The sequence below is a fragment of the Berghia stephanieae genome, chromosome 2 (genome assembly GCF_034508935.2).
Source record: "Berghia stephanieae isolate SIO BIC M18660-M18661 chromosome 2, UCSD_Bste_1.3, whole genome shotgun sequence".
Classification (NCBI taxonomy): Eukaryota; Metazoa; Mollusca; class Gastropoda; order Nudibranchia; family Aeolidiidae; genus Berghia; species Berghia stephanieae.
Window position 1 is genome coordinate 55,153,007 of NC_088361.1, and position 17,500 is coordinate 55,170,506.

The window sequence follows — 17,500 nt, forward strand, 5'->3', positions numbered from 1 at the left end:
TAATAATGGACTAGAAACGTTCCATGTTAAGAATTTTGTTATTCTTTTAAGATGTTACATTCATTATTGTTCAGTTCAAATTTTGCCATTGCACAGATTTGTTAAATTTAGATTTAACATTTGTGAGCTTTTGGGCCAATACTGCTAAAAGAGGGAAATGTTCTTCATCAATGCTAATAATACAAATGAATTAATTGATTTTGTTATTCAAGCTATTTTGTGTAGTTTTAAACAGCCTCAACCAATACTTATTCATATTTTACTCAAAAAAAATAGTATTACAGTAACATTCTGGAAAATAATTTTTATTAGAAATTTCGAATTTAAACAGTAAGAGACTTCCTCATAAATAAAACAAGGATGATTCATTTTAAAAATAATGTGTTCAAATATAATAAATGGGAACGGCTGACCGTCGGCATTATTTAATTTTTATTTTACACTAGAAACCACACTTTTCTTAAGGTATCATTATCTTAAATCTCGTGTTCTTTCATGTTTATATCCTCTTGATGACAGGTAAAGGAGATGGATGGTGTATATTCCCAGAATTTAAAGAGCCAAACAATTGATATAATTGATGCCTTTTGGAAAATACATTTCAATTCAATTCTACTTGCCTCCAAGCGACAGCATTCGTAAATAATCGTGATGATTTTAAATGATTTTTTTTTACTGGCCATCTCATCGCGATTTATTTTATTGTTCTGGCGTTTGACATAAAACTAGATTTCGTATTAATTATATTCATCATAATTGATGGCTAGTAAAGATGTAAAATAAAGAAAATCGTGTTCTTGCGAAACAATTATTTGTACCTTTAAATTACTATTTGTTGGAATTTAATTTAGAACAAATGGTGTTATTTGTTTTATCAATTATAATTTCTTATAATTTCGTATTCCATTTATCTATCTATTTGTTTGCCTTTAAAATAAATATCAGCTATTTATCTAATATGCTTCTGTGTCATTCGACAAAAAAGTAGGATCTTATCTCATTTTATCTACGGTGAAACTGGCACTAACAATGATTTGCTATCCCTTGGATATTACGTTAATCTATCGGAAATTACTTTTCGATGGTTCGAACAAACCCAGCTACCCAATCTCAAAAGGGAGAGGGAGGGTAGGGAAAATACCCAAACTCGACTGTAACCCGAATAAATCTTTGTCCCGTTGCCTGTGAAGCTAGTGCTCTACCAACTGAGCTATCAGGATCCCAACGTGTATTATATCTATCTCGCTATCTATACATTTATCAATCTGTCTATATCCCCATCTTACTGACTATTGATTCTTCGTTGTATTTGTGGAGCGTCGTTGGAACATGGATACGACAGTACTATGGATAAAAGCATCTCGAATTACAATACAAATTAGGCCATTGTCTGTATTTTTTATAAGATTATGGCCATATTTTCTGTGAACGCCATAGTAATATAAAAATATGTATAAATATATAGCTTTCCAAGCTGTGATCTAATGATTAACAATTATTTCACTGTCCTATCTTTTAACAAATATGGTGAGTAGATCCACTTGATTGGTTTGTTGACTAAAAATAGTACTGGAAATGCTCACTTAATAAGTCTAACTAATACGAGAGTTGATCAAATATAAATTTCCCTCAATCTCTCATAAAATTACATGAAAAAAAAATTGAAAACTTCTGATAAGTAATTTTTACTTTTTACTTTGCACCAAAGCACAGAAACCAGAAATTCAACTTGGTCAAAACGAAACTGGGCTCTACCAAATGGACGAGGAAAGTAATCGCTAGTGTTACATCTTACTCGCGTGTGTGGAAAATAATTTTTGACAACTTTGAGAGTGGATTAAACCTGGCTCTGTCAGTATTCTGTCAACATGATCAAGAGATTAAATGGCATTCGGAGCAATGGAGAAATCGTGAAGTGCGGACCCCCATCACCCATAATAAAGGCAAAGATGAGCCGATCTGTGGTAAAGGTCATGCTCACCTCTTAGAAGGCATAATTAGTATGTTTCACTGTCTTCAAAAAGACAAAACAATGAACGGAAAAACACAACTCCAAACTATTAAAGAGACCTAGTTGGATTCAAAATATCCAGGGAAGCTTTGACAAGTTCTGCTTTTGCAGGACAATGCGCGGCCTTATCGTACCGCTGTGTCAACAGCAGCATCAAATGATTGCGGATTAGAAATTTTACCGCATGATTCCTACTCATTCTATTTAACCCCTGCAGATTGTTTTATGCTTCCGACATCGAACAAAGATCACAAAGAAAAGCTCTTTGAAGATAAACTAGAAGTATTAAGAGCTTCAGAAGACTGGTTTAAGGTAAAAATAAAATACGTTCTCCTTTTTCAAGGCCAAGAAAAGATTAGGAAAGCATACCACTTTATTTGAGGACTATGAAGAATAATAAAAGCAATTGTTCAAAATTTCAATTATCCGTCATATTTGAAGAAAATATTTAGCAGTATTGGACGATGAAAACAAAAATAGCAAAACAGAAGGAGAAACGTTTCAACACAGATAAATTGAAAATCCCAGATATCCAAAACAATTTCAATATCTCAGTAAGAAACAAATTCAGTGCAATACAAGATATTACAAACATGACAATCCAAGATTTCAACCACGTCATGCAGGAAAGTGCCACTGAACACTTAGGACACAATAAATCCAATACAGAGATTGGATATCAGCAAGGTCATGGGAGCTCATTAACCAAAGAAAATCAATCAAACTAAATCTCCTGTACGCCAAATCCCCCCGAGTGAAAGAAAGGCTATCCAGTGAATACTCATTGAAGGATAAAGAAGTGAAAAAATCCACAAGGAAAGACAAAAGAGATTTTGCAGAAAATTTAGCAACTGAAGCAGAAAATGCAGCTGTAAGACAAGACACACAAACACTATACAAAATCACAAAAAAGCTCTCAGGAAACAGAAGTTATGGTCAAGAGAAACCATTAAAATCCCAAGATGGTAGTGTCATCACAGACGAAAAGGAGAAAATTGAAAGATGGAGAGAATATTTCGCAAACCTTCTGGACAGACCAGACCCATCTTCTTCCACAGTCTTGGTCCAATCACTGAGCATGAGGTGCACGAGGCAATACAACAACAAAAAATGGCAAGGCCCCAGGTATTGACAAAATCAGTGCGGAAATGCTTAAAGCGAACTCGCAAGAAATGTCCAAAATTCTCAGTAAATTGTTCACCAACATTTGGGAAAAGGAAGAAATACCAGAGGATTGGCAGAAAGGCATCATCCATAAAATAGCCAAGAAAGGAGACCTGGGAAATTGTGCTAACTGGCGTAGAATCACACTCCTGTCCGAAACGAGCAAAATTTTTAATAGAATCCTTCTGAAAAGAATCTCACCTCACATTGAAAACATTCTTAGAAAAGAGCAGGCAGGGTTCAGAAAAGGGAAGTCATGTAGTGATCACATATTTACCCTGAGACAAATCCTGGAGCAAAGCATTGAATGGAACAGCCCCCTCTACACCATTTTTGTCGATTTTGAAAAAGCCTTTGACAGGTTACACAGAGAATCCCTGTGGAAAATACTCCGCCATTATGGTATACCGATGAAGATAGTCAACTTAATCAAAGCAATGTACAGCAACTACCAATGCCAAGTGATCTGTGGTAACAATTTAACAGACAGCTTTAATGTAACAACTGGTGTAAAACAAGGCTGCATACTCTTCCCGCTTCTGTTTATCCTGGCTCTAGACTGGCTCATGAAAAATACAATTGATGGTAAGAAGAGAGGCATTCGCTGGACACTGACATCCTTTCTGGAAGACATAGACTACGCAGATGATATCGCGTTAGTTTCCAGTACACACAGAGACGCCTCAGAGAAACTAAACGTACTACACAAGAACGCCTCGAAAATTGGACTGAAAATAAATTTCGATAAGACTGTGTACATTAGGGTGAATCCAAAACATGACAGTGAAATTAGGATAGATGAACATATAATTGAAGAGGTAACAGAGTTCTCCTACCTCGGATCCAAAATAACAGACGACGGAAATGCAGAACACGATATCAAGCACAGAATTCAAAAGGCAAACCAGGCTTTCGGCATGCTGAAAAACTTTTGGAAATCAAAGCAAATAATGAGAAAGACAAAGCTGAAAATATACAAGAGCAATGTTTTAAGTGTACTGCTTTATGGAAGTGAAAGCTGGAAAATGACATCCTCCTTAATACAGAAACTAGAAGCCTTTCAGAACAAGTGTTTAAAAAGAATTTTTAATTTATTTTGGCCTACAAAAATAAGAACAGTAGATCTATTAAAGAAAGCTGACTGCACTAGCAATGATAGCCAAATAAAAAGAAGAAGATGGCGTTGGCTGAGACATGTGGCCAAAATGGAAAAAGGGTCACTTCCCAAGACAGCCTTGTACTGGACAGCAGATGGGAAGAGAAAGCGGGGAAGACCCAAAGAAACCTGGCGAAGGACCATGGAGAAAGAATTAAAGGAAGCAGGCCTGTCCTGGAATACAGCCACCGCAAAAGCAGCCGATCCCAAAAAAATGGAGATGTCTGGTGGATGCCCTATGTGCCTCAAGGCCCGAAGAGGATTAAGTAAAGTAAGTATTGGACGATGTAAGCAAGACTTACACAATGTCAAAACGTGTATCTGCATTAGTAGTCCTCATGCTGTTTGAGGTCAGTTGGCGATATCTGCAAATTGGATTCAATAGTATGATGTCACGGCGGCCATCGTGGTTCTAAACAAAGAAAATCTGTACTTTTTATTCTTCATGCTGGCTAGAACTTTTCAAATGTCTTGTGATCAGAATGTGTAAAAGTCAAAACATGATCAGATTTATAATGTTTTTTTCCCCCTGGATACGCTTTTATGTTCGTCGGAGAAATATTTCATAAGGGCGTCCGCCATTGTTCCGATAGTTTAGAGCCAGTTACTAAGTTACCATGCCTCATTACGAGGGAAGTGACGTTACGACTGTTGAAGCGTATTGCGGCGGCCAGTAGACTACGGTCTAGGACCTAACTATTGACAGCCACTCGGCAGCAACAACGCCCACTTATTTTGTTGACGTAGGTAGCATAACATATGATGTGTAGACAATTCTACCATTCAATTTCAATGCGTTGGGTACCATAAAAATTTGCTTTAAGAAATATATTACTTTCAATTCCTTTCAAATACTTGAGTATATTATTGTAATTTACTGAAGAAAGCAAACATCATTTCTGACAAACTTAACGAATATGAAAGTATGTTAATTGCTCGCAGATTCTGATTAGGTACTGCTCTGGTATCAATTCGGGGCGACTTGGGAGCATTGCTGTCATGGAATTGCTCTCAATTAAACGCAAAATAAGTCCTGATAGAAAAAGGGTTAACAATCTTACGCCATCTATTGGACTCCATAGAATTAACAGAGAAAATTTGGAGTTTAAAACACGCAGGGTATTGTTTTATGAGGCACACAAGACAAGTACTTTCCTCTTTAAGTCAATAACTATATGAAAAAAATGAGTTTTTCTTTGAATGATGAAATAGGGACTTAGTACGTTTTGAGAGCCACTTACTCATTTTTTGTATCTGCAATTACAATACATAATATTATGATTGACAAGTAATAAAGTGGGTTCGATTTTTCACCAGCTGTCAGATGATTTCCCACCCACTGTCCTGCTCCAGAATTCAATGGAATAAATCGGATAAAACTAAATTACATCTTTTGCATACGTGTAGTCTTTATCGTCAAGCTAAAATGAGGACATAATGGAAACACTATAGATAGGATTGGTGCCTGTTAGAAAGGTAAACTGATTGAACAATTAAAAATAACAAGACAAATACAATTCCAAGTGTTCTAGAGTGATACCTTTTGGTATCACAATTCAGCTACCCATTAACATAATGCGAACATTTACAAAATGTGTAAACGACAAATTTAATTCAATACAAGAGACAAAAAAATTGACAACAATGCGTTCCACGTGAGATATGCTATCAGTATTTATTTCCTCTTGTCATTTTCAAAATATAAAACAATCAAAACAAAATATGTTTAATAATATTATTTGTCAAGTCCAACTTCTTTCAATTCAGGGCTTTCACGACTAGAATATAAAGGATACAGGTGACATTGAATAATTCAATATGACAATCGGGCCGTCAGTTAGAAAAACAGCAATATAAATATCATTTGCGTGGCTAATCATTTTTCAATTACAACGTAAATTAATAACCAATCGTGGGTGTAAATATATTGGACATAGACAGTCTCAAATAATATTAAGAACATAGAAATGTCATTGTTTAAAATGCCTTGAGCGGTCTTTTATAAAGAATGCAAAATGGATGAAATAGCTGAATATAAATGAATAGAATAGCTTTTTATTTAAAAAAACCCAAAGTGCCTAATAAGAACTGTTTTAAACAGTCGACAACAAAAATATTTTTAATGGTATTATTTATCATCTAGAGGAAGATCTGACGATACGAATTCTGCTTCTCATTGTCCCCATGAGGTTCTCTTAAGTCTTCTGAAGAAGATGAATGCACTTGGAGCTAAATCGGGACGGGACGGTAAAAGAGGGGAGAGGGTGAGTGGGGAAAGGGGGGAGTGTTCTTTGACTACACGAGAACTGCTCCTCTAAATTATATCGTCATTTTTTGCGTGTGTAGCTGCGCATTATAGTGTCGCAATAAAGCCAATCATCTTATGTGGTCGAGCTGGACACAATCGTGTCGCTGAAGTTTTCTTAAAGTACAGATAATATGACAATCAGAGTTTAGTGCTGCCACATTGCATAAGAACTTCAAATGAAGTTTATGATGGATTATATCGGACCAATTACGGGCGCCCTTATGAAATACTTCTCCGACGAGCACAGAAGTGTATCCAGAGGAGCAAAACATTATAAATCTGATCATGTTTTGACTTTTATATATTATTCTGATCACACGACACGCGAAAAAGTTCTAGCCAGCATGAAGAATAAAAAGTAGCGATTATCTTTGTTTAGAACCAAACTGTTGGGCGGACGTGACATCAGACCATTGAATCCTATTGAGCCGTGCATGGATGTCAAGGGCTGTACTTCTCTTTGCAGTAAGGACATCGATTACAGTCCGATGCATACTCTTCATCGACCTACATGTTGGAACAGGGGTTCTTCTCTGTTAGTCATGCTTTTGGTTCATTTTCTTGTTTTGCAATAACTCTGTTTCTGTTAACAAATGTTTGATAAGAGGCTATTGACCAATAAAACTAACTCCAATGACACATTCCTGTCCATCTTTTAATTGTTTTAATTTCCTTGTGGGAAAATATTTACAGTAAGACTGAAAGTTGTCCCATGACCTTGATTGGTTAGCCAGCTTCTTTGTCTACACACTTCAATGTTAAGCATATTCATTGTCAATACTTATAGGAAATGTAATCACATTTCAAGAATGATGAGGATTTGCAGACTTTACAAAAGTAGATTAAACAATAAAAAATAACTCAAATATTTATGTCCTTTGTTTTTTTTTAATGGGTGTAATTTTATGTATCGCATGATATTGAATAAGTGTATCATTCAGTGTGTTATTCGCATTGCCTGTGAATCTGTTTACTGAAAAAAAATTCTGGTGATTTTTGCTGTTATTTGGCAAAGAATAAAATAACCAATCCGTCGATATTACTTCGGCCCAGTGCTGCATTGGTATTTTTGTAGTCGTGCGGTGTTTCTTTAAAAAAAAAATTGGGGGTGTTTTCTTACAAATTGTGTGTAGTCGTTGATTAGTAAACAGCTGAGCCACCGTCGTTTTTTTAGCGAAGTGATTTGATTTGCTCTCTTCCCTCTCTCTCCCCTCCCCCCCCCCCCCCCCCCCAACCCCGCCAGTACGACATTTTCTTTTCCAATTTCAATTTTCGGATGCACGCTTGTTAAAAAGAGGAAAATGTGTCAGTTTTGATTCCTCTCGTCATTGTTCCCATCGATAATGATAATAATAATAATAATAATAATAATAATAATAATAATAATAATAATAATAATAATAATGATAATAATAATAATAATAAATAATAATAATAATAATAATAATAATAAATAATAATAATGATATTGATAAATAAATAAATACCTAAAGGAATAATAATAATAATAATAATAATAATAATAATAATAATAATAATAATAATAATAATAATAATAATAATAATAATAATATTAATGATATTTATAAATAAATAAATACATAAATTAATGATGATAATAATAATAATAATAATAATAATAATAATAATAATAATAATAATAATAGTAATAATAACAATAATGATAATAATAATAATAATAATGATGATAATAATATAATAATAATAATAATAATAATAATAATAATAATAATAATAATAATAATAATAATAATAATAATAATAATAATAATAATAATAATAATAATCATAATAATAATAATATTAATAATAATAATATTAATAATAATAATAATAATAATAATAATAATAATAATAATAATAATAATAATAATAATAATAATAATAATAATAATAATAATAATAATAATAGTGGCACTTAACAAGATATCGTTGACATGAGATTTTATTATATGATTTTAAGAACCTTTGATGTAAAATTATATATCTATTAACACTTGCTGATACCTGATTAAAGAAATGGTATTCAAAATAATATGTCCTTAGTGTAGACTTGGAGCACTCAATGGTACGGTATGAGCCGGCGTGTACTTATTTGCAAATCTGAAATCCCAATTTGTTGTGGGTTCATTATTCAATGGAAATAGTCTCAAATCGACGTAACATATTGTCCATTACAACAATGTTAAACGAGTCCACAATTGCCTATAGTTATCTGACCTGCAAATAAGTTCACGTCGTTATGAGCACTTCTGATATAGACAGATAGAGAATTATTATTGCGATCAAGATATCATTACGCGTCAAAATCTATTTTTAATAAAACCGAATTCTTGTAGAGGATGCGTGTTTCTTGACATCTTAGCTTTTATTTTACGTAGAATAATAGAAATGCCTAATGTTTTATTTCATGTTATCATATAACTAGTAAAATCACTTTGTCGCCAAAACTACCAAATCTAAAGGTACTTGAGAGTGCTGTTTGGGAACAAAGAAATATTTTATTCTACCCCTCAATCGATTCTGATTTCGTTATCTCTGGATTCAGCGGCGGGTGATTGAACTCGGTACCTTTCGGGTACGAAGCAAATACCGTACCACTGAGCCACGCTGCCCCTGAACTCCTAATCGTTAAAGCTTGAACCTATTGAGTATCAGAAGTCTATATTTGGCAGCCATGTTATAAGTTCCTGTGAACTCTACATCATATTAATTAATTATATCAATCCGAAGGCGTTGTTTGTGTCATTTACTGTCATCGGGTATCGTCGGCAATTGCTAGAACTTGATATCGTATAAAATGTTGGTCATGCTTTCAATCTTAGTCACGTTTGTTGAGAACGTTTTAAGTTTAACATATAAAGAAAGTAGTTATTTTGTTTGTTAAAAAAAAAAAATATGATTAGTCTTTAAGTCATAAAACCAAATCGGTGAGGTTCTCACATGACAGAATATAAAAAAACACAAAACAAACAAACAAAAAAAACAAAAAAACAAAAAAAAAAACACGTCATTTTGACCTCATATCTTAATTGGATTCATTAATCTGATGTCACGTCGCCCAGCAACGACAAGCAGCGTGATTCTAAACAAAGAAAATCGGTACTTTTTATTCTTCATGCTGGCTAGAACTTTTCATATGGCATGTGCTCAGAAAGAATAAAAGTCAAAACATGATCAGTTTATAATGTTTTTCTCCTCTGGATACACTCGTCGGAGAAATATTTCATAAGGGCGTCCGCCATTGTTCCGATAGTTTAGAACCATTACTATGATACCATGCGTCATTACGAGGGAAGTGACGACAAGACTGTTGAAGCCTATTCCATTTCAATTCATTTCAACCGAGTTTGCTAAGTAATTGAAACCGATTTTCAAGATTTATTTTGGAACGACGGTCGTAACGTCACTTCCCTCGTAATGACGCATGGTAACTTAGTAACTGGCTCTAAACGATCGAACAATGGCGGACGCCCTTATGAAATATTTCTCCGACCAGCATAAAAGCGTATCCAGAGGGAAAAAAAAACCATTATAAATTTGAACATGCTTTGACTTTTACACATTCTGATCACAAGACATATGAAAAGGTCTAGCCAGCATGAAGAATAAAAAGTACCGATTTTCTTTGTTTAGAACCACGATGACCGCCGTTGCTGGGCGATGTGACATCAAACTATTGAATCCAATTGAAGGGGTGGAATAAACCAATTATGGAAGGAACGAAATTGACATCAATCAACTTTTTGTCATTGTTTGTGGACAGCCATTTTAATGATTAGATCTCCTAAAATTATATCAATCTAACTATAAACGTTTTGTGTGTTGGTACGCTATATCCAGTTGGTGGATGCTGTGAGTATTTTACATAAACGCATGGCATTAATATTACAAGTTGAAAGAAATATTCTCATTCAATCACAATCCTGTTTTGGACACCATTTACTGTTATTGCCGTTTCGAGGCGATTGGTCACAATTGATGGTAATGATATAAAATAAATATGACAGTGTGTCTCACGTGCTTGTTAAAGTGTCGGCGCGACTCGATGAAAACATGATTGAGAGTGCTAAGACCACGACAACACATTGTTGACGTTATGCACTAGGTTACTACCCACGGATATTAAGCTTTTTACTTGAATGAAGGGGTTGTCCATAATAAGACGCCTACTCATTATATCTATAAAGGAAATGAACTAACATCGGGGGCCAGCTTTTATTAGGCATTATGCCTGAAGTGTTACAGAACATCATTGTATTCGTCTTCTCTGATTTGTCATTTGTGTTAGGGGGGAACGTAAGGGTTTTTCATTTAATTAAAACAGACAGGAAGAGGTGGGCAATAATACTTGTAATTATTGACCAGTTATTGTAGGTCGATTGGACGTTCACTTGGTCATCGAGTTACTTGGGTCCAGGAAGAATATAATCTAATAACAGAGAGAGAGAGAGAGATAGATAGATAGATAGATAGATAGATAGATAGATAGATAGATAGATAGAGAGAGTGAGAGAGAGAGGGAGAGAGAGAGAGAGAGAGTGGAGAGAGAGAGAGAGAGAGAGGGAGAGAGAGAGAGTGAGAGCGAGAGGAGGGGGCAACTAGAGAAATATAATGTTTCTATGTCTAATGACCTAAAACAGAGAGAGAGAGAGAGAGAGAGAGAGAGAGAGAGAGAGAGAGAGAGATAGATAGATAGAGAGGGAGAGAGTGAGAGAGAGAGGAGGGGGCAACTAGAGAAATATAATGTTTCTATGTCTACTGACGTAAAAGAGAGAGAGAGAGAGAGAGAGAGAAAGAGAGAGAGAGAGAGAGAGAGAGAGAGAGAGAGAGAGAGAGAGAGAGAGAGAGAGAGGTTATTCTATAAATCATATCGTTATCATAGATGCATGTAACATACAATAGTCTAAATTGCATTGTGTGGTAACCCATGTAGGCATATGAACATACTTACGTCTGAAACGTTGTGCACTGATATAAATAACTGTGAAATTGAATGTAATCATCAATTTAACAAACAAAAACAGACAATGTGGACGTTTCGGTTATCGATGAATGAAAGACTACAAACGAATGACATATGTGAGAATGGCATTGTTAATGGGGGGGGGGGGGGGGGGGGAAGCGACACTAAAGGGTCATTTTTATTTATTTGATGAAATATCCTAAACTTCTATGCACAGTCATAATGTATATGTTTGGGAAGGATGATTGCATATATTTTTTTTTCGAAAAAAGTTGCCCGTTGCTATCGAAACGACGCCATATTGGAAAATAAACAACAAATCGTCTAAGGCTTTTTTGTTTATCAACCGATTGCCATAATATTTTGGCCAGAGGTAGAAAAAAGGAAAATAAAGAGGCTCTAGTAGCCGGAATTTTTATTTTTTCATTACAAACTTTAAAAATTAAGTTCAAATTTATTACTCGATTATTCCCCTTGAAAAAAGTTACATAATTTCAAATTACTCATAAATTATTTTTTTTTTTCAAAATCCGGCTCCTAGAGGACCTGCGTATTTGTATGACACTCATTTGTAGAAAGTTTGAAGAAGATTGGTTGAAAACTGAGGGAGGAGATAGGTTTTTAGTGACGAAAATTGCAGTTTTGAGAAAAACGGAATTAAAAGTCAAAGTAAACGAGTTTAGGGAAAAACTCTCCTCTCGCTCTCTGATTGGATTGTAATCACAGGACATAATTAAGAATAAAATGATTGGTTGTTGAAGATAGAGGACAGTTTTTACTTTTCATTGATATGTTTTTGCCTTTACTTAGTTATAAAGACTATTTGATATCCTTCCATGAAATCAGTCTACTGAAGCTAAAAATGGGCAGGATTTAACCATAATATGGGTCACAAAATACGTTATTTTGAGTCGAAAAAAAACTGAAGATGAAGTTCTCATGCAATTTTTTATGCAGACAAATGGTTATTGACATCATCCCACCAAAATCTAATTTTAGCAAACTGGGTCAAAATTCATCATTTTTAATGTCGCTCCTCCCCTTAAGGTGACTTGAAAAAACTCCATTGGTTTGACAGGAAATAGTTTGCTCCATTGTAAGGAAGCATGAATTAAAATAGAATAATAAATGTTTATAAAAGGTGTTAAATTAATTGAGTTGTAAAACAAAATAATAAAAAAGTGTGTGTGTGTGGGGGGGGGGGGGGGGGGGGGAGTGTCTTGCAGTATAGAATATATAATAAAATAAAGTGTTGACTAAATGTAGAACACATTTTTACATTTAGACCAGGAATATTTTACTTCATTCCTAGCCGGTCTGACAACGGAACTCCATTGTGGGTTTGTTTTGACAATGTTGTAAAGGACAATAGTATCGTTGGTTTGAAAGTATTTTTCATTACAGCAACGAGCCCATCAAAATTATATTTTCCGATCTGCAGCGAATAAGTACACATTGTTCACAGACATTTAAAATGAAGTAAAATAAACGCAACAAATTTCTTCAATATTACATCCTTGAGGGTTCAAAAGTGGCTGAAATGTATATGTATAACAGTGATGACAACAAAAACCCCTTGAAAAGAACAGTACAGATGAATACACGGGTCATCTAGACTTAAAATTTCAAACATTGTGATGTTAAGAGACCTTAATAATGGAAGGTTTCTTCGTAGCTTTACAAGCCTATAAAAATATAAAGAATATATTATGACCACTTTAATAGGATTCAATAGTCTGATGTCACGTCCGCAACGAGCAGCTTGGTTCTAAACAATGAAAATCGGTACTTTTTATTATTCATGCTGGCTAGAACTTTTTCACATGTCATGTGATCAGAATGTATAAAAGTCAAAACATGGTCAGATTTATAATGCTTTTCCCCTATGGATACACTTTTATGCTCGTCGGAGAAGTAAGGGCGTCCGCCATTGTTCCGATAGGTAAGAACCAGTTACTAAGTTACTATGCGTCATTACGAGGGAAGTGATGTCATGACTGTTGAAGCGTATTGACAAGAAATGGAAAACATATTTAATGAAAAGCAGAAAGAAGAAGAAGAAGAAGAAGAAGAAGAAGAAGAAGAAGAAGAAGAAGAAGAAGAAGAAGAAGAAGAAGAAGAAGAAGAAGAAGAAGAAGAAGAAGAAGAAGAAGAAGAGGAAAAAGAAAAAACATGACTTGCAATGATAAACTCTTGGTCATTTGGCCTGAACTTTACGATGTTAATTGTGTCAAAGCCTAGGATTTTAACATTATACTTCTGTTTAACCAAGACATTAACCTCTTTACACCGTCATTCCTTCATCTCTTTGTCAGTCCATAGACATAGATAACCATATCTCGGTTATTTATTGTATGGAGACACGGTCTTATCCAACTGATCATCTATCTCTATCTATCAAAATCACACAACAAATCGACTGATCAGAAAGATTATTCAGTTCTTTAATACCCAGTAAACTAATACTATTTGTATCTTTTCATCCGCGAGTTGGAAACAAGTGATTCTTTACAGTCACCAACTATCTGGGGGATTAGCTCTGGATTAGGCAGTCGATGCTCCTAATAAACACATCGGGTTCATTTCACAGGCAATTTGTCGAAAGCAAAACCCGATTTACGTCGGCAATCCCGCAGTGTTGTAATTCAGGTTTTATCAGATTAAGAACGAAAATATCTTCACGGAGAAACAGATTGTGGGTATTCCAGCTCCAATTTTACCTCGTTTATCTCGTTACCGTCTCGAAAGATTTATCTATGTAAGGTATCATGAGGTTAAAATGAATCAACACGTTGAAACGGAAGTAGGATTTTTGAAGCAAATTGACGAAAACTAGCCAGTTCATCAAGCTGGCTGGAATAGGTTTTGAAGGGCTAACACCATACAGTCATGGCAGAATAGAGAGGGGTGAGGGCGTTATATTGTAATAGGGCGTGTGCGTATGTGTTTTAGAGAGAGAGAGAGAGAGAGAGAGAGAGAGAGAGAGAGAGAGGGAGGGAGGGGCAGTTAGTGAATAATAAAGAAGAGGCGGAAGGAGAGCAAACGAGATGAACAGAGAGAAAGTGTTAAAATATCAGAATCTTTGATAAATGAATAGAGCAGGGTACAGCAGAGAAAGAGAGAGAGAGAGAGAGAGAGAGAGAGAGAGAGAAAGAGAAAGAGAGAGAGAGAGAGAGAGAGAGAGAGAGAGAGGAGAGGGGGGGGGGATAGTCCAAAACTATCTAAAGACACCGTAGTCAAAAAATGGTTGTTAATCCCATGACGAAACAATTTCAGTTGAAAATTGTTATTATCATATATATTTTTTTTTAAAAACATGGAAATGGAAAGGTTTTACTGGAAACAAAAGCAAAATCAAAATTGCCAATGTCCAGTGTACATATTCACGCATTATGTCATTGCAAACCGATAATCTTTTTACACAGTATCCATCTGGCTGAAATAGGTTTTTATAAGGGCTGACGGCTAACCGACGATTGAAAAGTATGGCAGGTATTCTTACTTATCGGTTGAAGTTCCTTGGAAGCAATTTGCTCTCTGTGATTTATTTCCATTCATGTGTCTGTAATTCAAGACATGGGAAGACTCTTGCTTAAAACACACACACACACACATACACACACACATAAACACACACACACTCACTCTCTCTCTCTCTCTCTCTCTCTCTCTCTCTCTCTCTCTCTCTCTCTCTATCTATCTATCTTTCTATCTATCTTGACATGCTAGAAATATACAAATGTTCGCAACGCCGTCCCCCCCCCCCCCAACCCCCCCCCCCCAAAAAAAACCCAAACAGAACAACAACCTTTTCTAATGGGGGGGGGGGGGGGAGGAACATTTGCTATGACAGATAACGACACCCCCTGTATATGGGAGACAATTTCCATGCCAATAAAACTTTAAAGCACGTTTTAAACAAGTTATTTGTTATTTATCCAAACAATCATAATATGATTTTGATGTAGTATACAATAAACATTACTTGCACGTTTTATTGATCATTATTGATTTTTATGAGTTTCGGAATATCACGAATCATACAAAATTTAATGTTAGTCATCAAATTTCTTTCAAATGTTAAAAGAAAAGCCGACTCATTATAACATTTCGGTCTCATTAACTTAATAAATATGAAAAAAATGAACCAAAAATTGAGTAAAAGTGCAATTTTGTTATTCATGGATATGACTATTGTTTTAGACAGAAAGAAGTTATTATTCAATTTTACTTCCAAATTTTAATTATTTTCCTTCCTCCTCTTGCTCGAGCATGCACGTGCATTTACAAGGGAATTAATGTAAAGGATTAGAACGAGATAAACTTAATAACTTCTAAAATTAACCTGGAGATAACGTCCATGTGTCTTAATCCGCAATGTTTTCATTCAAGAAGGTTTGGATAAACACATTCCCTCCCGAGGGAAAGATGCCGAAATTTATGTGAATGAAAGAATCAGGCAAACATAAGCGTGGGAGGAGAACAGAAAAACCTTTACGATTGTGTATACACAGGAAGAAACAAAGCTCTTAACTATTTCCTGAGCGATCCTTTTCAGTATTTCCCCAAAATGACAGGCTTACCCAGCAGAAAAATTGAATTTTTAAAACTCAAACAAGCTCTCTACAAAACAATTTTATGTTCTTGTTAATTAAACAAAGACCATTCGTCAAAGTTTGTGATGTACAAAATAAATCTGAATGAGAAAAATGTGGGATCCTATATTGTGTCGTAACAAATGTGACGATTTTGCTATTGTTGGTAAGGAGAGGGTTAATTGGTAAAATAGGATAGGTTCTATTCTTTATCCAAAAACAAAGAAGAAAAATGAATTTTTATTTTACAAACATCATTAAAAACAATGACAAACTATATTGAACCATATCTAAGGTCACTCACAGATGTATCAAAACAACGTTAAAGATGAATTAGTAACAAAGAAAGTAAATTCTAAAATCTAGAGGTACCTAAATGAACCAATAAGAGAAAAGTAAAGTGAGTAAATGTGACTCATAATAAGGGAACAACACAAAATAAACGACGTTTCGGCAGTTGACCTTCTTCAAGTAATCACGAAATATGGTATACGTATTCGATTGTCATAATAGTTAAAATATTATAGGTAAAACTAGCTTAATCATTAGCAGTGTATTTGACATGTATCCGTAAAATAATAGAATGGAAAAACAATTAAATTAATAAAATAAACTAATGATGAAATAGAGGAATTCAGTAAAAAGATATACTATATAAAAATATGTAATATGAGTAAAGGTAAGGATGGGATTTCCTTCCTGTAATATTAATGATGAGTCGGTACCCTATGCGGGAAGTTTGGTTGTAAATAAGAGGGCAACGACCAGGGCTAGAAAGTAGAAAAAGAAAAAAAAAATACAACTAGTATTATTACTATTAAATAAACAGATAAATATAATAATAACAATAATAATAATAATAATAATAATAATAATAATAATAATAATAATAATAATAATAATAATAATAATAATGATAATAATAATAATAATAATAATAATAATAATAATAATAATAATAATAATAATAATAATAATAATAATAACATTATAATAACATTATACTAATAGTAATAATTATAAAAATAATAGTGACAACAATAAAAAAAAATTATTTAAAAAAAAATAATAATGATGATGATGATGATGATGATGATGATGATGATGATGATGATGATGATGATGATTGTGGCGGGTTGTGTGTTATTTTTGTGGGATCGAGTCCAACCGATAGCTCAATGGTCTGGATTCGAACTAGTATGCGCGCTATGGCTCTCGTTACCAGCTGCGCCACTCAACCTATACCACAAACGGCTCAGGTTTAATCTAGGAGTGATTA